Here is a 6,000-nt window from a genome sequence, read left to right as displayed (position 1 = left end):
AGATCTGCGATGGGCATCGAAGAGGAGCAGCCTCGGGGTGCATAGCCCACTAGGGAAGGGGGAATGTGCCCACCGCCACACCACGGTCCAGCCCTGAGCCCGGCGAGCATTCATTCTCACCGTGGTTTGGTACGAGAAATGCTGTAGCCCAAGCACAGCTTTCACACAATTTAACGCCAGCTGGGGCCAAGAAACTAGATTTTGGGGGAGAATTTGCAACCTGCTCCGAGTTCCGTAATTTGCCTTTTTCTTGTACTTCACAGACAGGATTCCAGACAGCTCCCGACGGGTCTGGTGGGCGTGGGACATCTCAGTTCAGCTTCTCGCCGTGCCGTTCCCGCCCCGAATGCGGAGGGCGCCCGGACAGTGCGGCCGCCCCCGCCGCTTCCTCCGCGGGGAGCCGCGCTCGGCGGGAGGAGGAGGTGCCGGTGCCTTCCCGGGCCGGAGCGAGGCAGTGCGGTGCCTCTCTCCTTTCCTCCCTCCTTCCCTCCACGCCGCCCGCGTCCGGACTCCTTCCAGGACGGCAGCCGGGACGCTCAGGTAAGGCAGAGCCAGGGTTCCGAGCAGCGCTCCGCCGGCCGGGCTGCCCCGGCGCCGGGAGCTGTCCGGGGGTGCGGGCGCACGGAGCCCCCGCAGCCGCCGCCGGCCGCGGCTCCGAGTGCCCGGGCTGCTGCCTGGGCGCGGGTGTCACAGCAGCCGCCAGCGGGCACCGGTTTAAAACCCGGCTTTCAAACCTTCGCTTAAAATTGCTCTAACTGTATAACATAAGGGGTTGTGGCCCGGGCTCCCAAATCCATCTGAAAGCCAGCATTGCCCAATATTTCCTTGTTTATGTGACTTTCTTCTCTGAGTCTTACCTGCATGTAACCTCTGTGCTTTGCTAAGACAGTTTCGCCTTGTCTCAAGGCAAAAGTTGCCTTCTGTTGAGTTCGGTTATCCTGATAATTCCTTCTGCTTTCTGTTCCACATCGGGTTACAGTTTTTTGGCAGTAAATGCTCTTACATAGCCCTATGCTGGGATGCAACACACCTGCTGCTTGTTCGGTGGGTGATGAGACTTGCGTGGTGCTTTTCCACAGGCTTCCTTTCTGCAGCCTCAAAAGTTGGAAAGGCTAATTATTTGAACTGTAAACTTTTAGTACAGGCACGGCTATGAGCTCCCTGCTTGAAATGACAGATACTAATCTGAAATACTTAGGGTTGTTTTATGAGTCAAATACATGTAGCCTCTATGGATGGAAAAACTGACTGTAGTAGACGTGCAGGCAGAAAGGTGTCTAGCAGGTACTTGCTTCTGGAGCATTTGTTTTCATTTGAGAGTGTTTTTGATACTCTGTCTGACCCTTGGTAGAAGACAAAGTTTTATTCAGTTTCTCAAGACTCTTCAGAGACTTCAAGATGGATTATTAATTACTGCTGTTCCATAAATGTTTAGAGTATTTTGGGATATCGGAAAACATGTGCTTTTCTTTCCTTTTGACACACCAGTTGTGCTGCTGAGATCATATCACCTGTGCAGAGGAGGCCCCTGGGGTGTCCTGGTCTTGTTTGCTGGGTACTGCTCTTGTAGATGGGGAGGGAGCTCCCAGATAGGACTTACAGCCATTTGATAGTTATGGTTTCTAAGGGCATCACAGCAGGAAAGAGCCCCTTTGCTATTTGATATCCTTTATGTTTCTCTGGGTCTTAATGTTATGTTTTATTTATTGTGAAGTACATTTTACCAGGAAATTATCACATTTATCTGTGCTCTTAGTGGAAGGGTGCCTTATAATGTTCCTCTAAATGAATATTATGATTGTTTTGAACCAAAAGGATGATTTCTATGTGAGCTTGCCTGCTGAAACCACTGCAAGCAGAGTAGCTTGATTATGTTTGGCACCTTTTTTGTTTTGATAAGGTAGTCTCCTAGGTGTGCAAATCCAAACCATACTGGCACTTACACCTCTGTCTTTAAGGAGCTCTGGTTATCAACTGCCTGACCTGTTTTTATTAGCCCTTCAAAATTTATAGGAGTACTACCTCTTTTTTTAACATTCAAATAGAATTTTTAAAGTCTTTGAAATATTTTAAAACCATTGACTTGGAGGCATCTTGAACTATGTCCTAATTTTAATGCTTAGTTGTAGACATTATGGATTTGGCATTGTGGTGTATCCACTAGGCTGCCTACAGTAGATAAAAAGAGAGAAAAATAATAGATAAACAATAAATAAACAGTATAAAACAATATTAGCTCCATATTTTTTCATCTTGCCCTGAGACAACATTGTATTCAGAAACACCATGATATGCAATATCCTGTAATGAAGTTAAAATAATTGGGAAGTGGTTAATTTCATAGAATTTCTTGGAAGCATCAAGAAAAGTCTTTCCCCACATCAAATATAGGTACAACCTGTTGTAGATTTAATTCCCTCTGTGTTGTCTTGTGCTAGCTCATAAACTGGATGCCCAAGATAAGGTGCAGAATGGTGTAAGTTTCCTACAAATATTTATACCTCAAATATGCAAAGCATTTTCTGTTTCTTAAACAATAGAAGTCTGTGCTGCCTGCTGTCAATGCAAAGGTCATGGAAAATAGTCTTTAGCCTTTGTTAACCATTGATGTCTAAGATATTTTTCTACTTTTGCTCAGTTTGACTTTTTCAGTAACCTATTACCTTTTCACTGCTGAACTTGGAACTATTCTTTGAAAAAGGAAGATTTGTACATGCCAAAGAATCGGTTGTAGCAGTCTACAATGACTCTCCTGCAGAAACAGTGTAAGGAATTATAAAAACTGAAAAATATGGAAAACAGTATTTAAACAGAGTGAAGTACAGGTTGGCATAATAAAGAAAGCCTGAGGTGGTGGAGCTGTTATATTTCTAATTACATATGTGCTCCCAAAGGACATATATAATATACTTTTGTATTTGTGCTACATATATTTTTATTATTATGTAAATGCATCTATTTGCACAGAATTACCAATACCTTGTCTGGAAAGTCTTGGCAATGGTCAGTCAGTTGTTGCACTGTGGAAATTAGAGTGGTGAAGTTCATTAAATGACCTACTCATACCCATAGCTTTCTCCACTATGTAAAATGCAAGAAAGACTCTCATTACTCTGAGAGCATCCTCTGCTCTTTATTGCAGAGGGATCAGCCCAATTTACCCTAATTCTCCTGGCCAGGACCTCATGCTAGCACCAGGCATTAGAGTGATGTCATGGGACACAACTCTCCAGAAACCCATGAAATTGCACTGGTGTTTTACCAAGTGGTCACTCAGGTCTCAGAAATGTATTTTTGTTAATGGAGTGGTTTACTTCTAGCAGCAAATCACCAGTTTGCCCTGCCAGCCCTCAGGCAGAGGAGCATTCTGCTCTCCTGCTTCTGGTCTGTTTTTCTAAGTGTATTTTCCAAAGGAAAAAGCATTAGGAAAGAAAGCAGTGTGCAAGTGAGGGCAATGAGTGTTTGGGTGGGTACGTCTGCTCTGTCTGCTGTGGCAGAAGAGGAACTGGGGAACCAAGCACTGCCCCGTGGCCATTACAGCACCAGCAGCTCTCGGTCATCCCCTGCCCTGGCTCAGCTGCACGGGCTGTGATTCAGAGTCGGGGAAAACACCACGTGAGATAAAACCTCGAAAAATAGATATGCTACTACGTAGCCACGTGAAGTTAGTCTCATTGTAGAAGGTGCTTCGAGGGGAGGGCAGCAGGTTTTTGCATTTCCTGGGCATGGAGGTGGGATGCAGAGAGAGCCATTTCCTACAAGTACTGTGAAGTGGCCACTGTGTTCAGATGGGGTCATGAAATACTGGGAAGAATTACAGAAGTCTCCTGAGAGTAGATCTGTCCATCATGGGCAGGGTTTACCTTTCTTAGGGGGAATAACATCACCTAGAATTTGTCCTTGGTTTGGATAATACCCAAACATTTTGGAGGAAATGACATTGCTGAAAACACACCTCTTGGTTGCATGACTGTCCTGTATTCTGGGCAGTTCAGTAAACCTCATGCTTAGCATGATGTGGTCCTGCTTTTGTGTGGTGGACTGGAGATAGGGTTTTCAGGACCCTGCTGCAGAGAGAGGAGTTGCTCTGGGAGAGTCTGAGCCTGGCCCACAGCTGAGGTACAAGAGCTGTTTCCCATCTGCTGAGGCCAGCTGTGGGACACAGGTTTTGGTGATGGGAAGGAGAAGTGTTTGGCCATGTTTGCAGTCACAGCTCCTCTACTGAAGCAAAGCACCAGGCTGCCAACTGAGCTACTCTGTTTCAGCTCTTATGGTAAAAATCCTATGCAACGTTAAACAAATGAAGGAAAAAAGGAACTAGTGGTCTGCTGAGACATGTGGGACCTGAGCAAAGGCTTTCTTGGCACTCCTGCTTCTTCTCATTTCCATTTCTCTTATCAGCAGATATGAGAATGGGTACTACTTTGCCACACATAGGGTATAACTTCATGTAGGCTCAAGTAGGTCACAGCTGAGTTTCCTGTGAGGAGGGGTTTTGTTCAGCCTTGTGCCTATTACAAGCTGTGATCTGATTAGCTTGTAAGATCTAGGCCTTGTTTTCAATTGAATGTGGGGCAGAAAAAACATGGCTTTGTGTAGTAAAGAAAGCAGGATTCTTCCTTCTGAAAGAGGGTCTGGGCAGGACACTGGGTCCCTGCCCTTCCAGGAAGTTGCACTGTATATTAGGCTGGGACAAACTCCTCCTGGCCATTTATGTTTATGAAACAAAAAAAAGCTCTCTTGGTTGTTTTGGGGTTTTTTTTCCCTCTGCAGAAGAGCCACAAAACTCACCATCAGACCCAAGTGATATCTGTCTCCCCTTTCATTTTAGCTGAACAGTGTAAATCTGCCCTAGGCAGCCCTGTGAACATATCTGGTCCAATTTGCTGTGCTAGCTTACAGGGTAGGTGAGATAATTGTAATGCCTATATTAATATAGTCAAGCTTGCTACTTGTCCTGTGAATTACAGGATGCCCTATATCACGGGGTAAACTCCATATCCTGGCAGAAAATGTAACTGTGTGTGTGTTCTCCCTATTCTGAGCATCTCTTCCCAGCTGAAGTTGCAGACCACATCAATTCCCAGTGCCCTGGCAGGAAGAGCAGAGTGGGGACTCTCCCACCTTGGATTTTGTGAGCCAGTTCAAGGGGTGTGCAAAATGAGTTGAGCTGAATGGACTGTCTCATGGCAGATCCCCATAACTGGTAATCTTAAGTATACTTTGGGATCTTTTGAAATTAAAATTTTGATCCAATCTGTGTCTAAAAAAGATGCTTAAAATAGTATTTTTTAACAGGAAGAGATCTAACACTCAAGTGTTAAGAGTGGCTGGTTCAAAACTGCTATTGCAACTTGAATTCAGCTCACTTACACATAATCTGTTAGATGTTTGGCTATGTAGCCACATGTGATTTTGCTGTTTCATTCAGACTGTGGCTGCCTGGGCTGTTTCAGTTTGCTTTGTCATAGTCTGTCATGAGGACCATCTCCACCTCAGAGCTGCAGGCTGGCAATCAGTCATCCTCAGTGGACCTTGAATATAAGTAAGCTTGGCTGTTGGAAAGAGACATTTACAGCTCCAGTGTGTCAGATGAACTGTGAGGATCTGCTTTGTCAGCAGGGAGTTTGGGAGAATGGCTGGTGAAAGGCTGTGGGGTGTGAGAGCAGTGAGAGGAGGGCCATTGTTCTGTGTCAGGGGCTGCAGACACCCTCTTTGCCACCACAGCTGTTCCTCTTCCCACCAAGGCACTCTCTCCAGCCATGAAGGGAATAACAGCTTTCTGTTGAAAAAATAAAGGGCAAGCAGCAGAATTCCCTCAATTTGGTTTAGTTACTTTTCTGGATCTGTTAACCTGAAATTAGCTCTGAAAGTCAATGTAACACAGGCAGTCCCCATGAAAAGCTGAGACCTAACTAAAGGACTGTCTTATCTTACCTTTGCTGTACCTTCACTTCTTGTAATTTTGACCTCAGAGGAGCTGGATCATGGCAGCCCAAG

The 6,000-nt window shown here is 45.4% G+C and overlaps 1 protein-coding gene across 1 annotated transcript in view; it reads left to right on the top strand.

Annotated features, from left to right (window-relative positions):
• The first annotated feature begins 332 nt into the window (after window positions 1-332).
• TEC (tec protein tyrosine kinase) overlaps window positions 333-6,000 on the top strand; it is a 43,597-nt gene continuing 37,929 nt past the window's right edge. Inside the window, exon 1 of the mRNA XM_079305571.1 lies at window positions 333-540. The gene's annotated coding sequence lies outside the window, so the exon portion shown is untranslated. The remainder of the gene's footprint in view (window positions 541-6,000) is intronic.

This window comes from Erithacus rubecula, assembly GCF_903797595.1.
Source record: "Erithacus rubecula genome assembly, chromosome: 5".
Classification (NCBI taxonomy): Eukaryota; Metazoa; Chordata; class Aves; order Passeriformes; family Muscicapidae; genus Erithacus; species Erithacus rubecula.
Note: the sequence above shows the minus strand (reverse complement) of the source record. Positions and strands in the feature narration are given on the sequence as shown.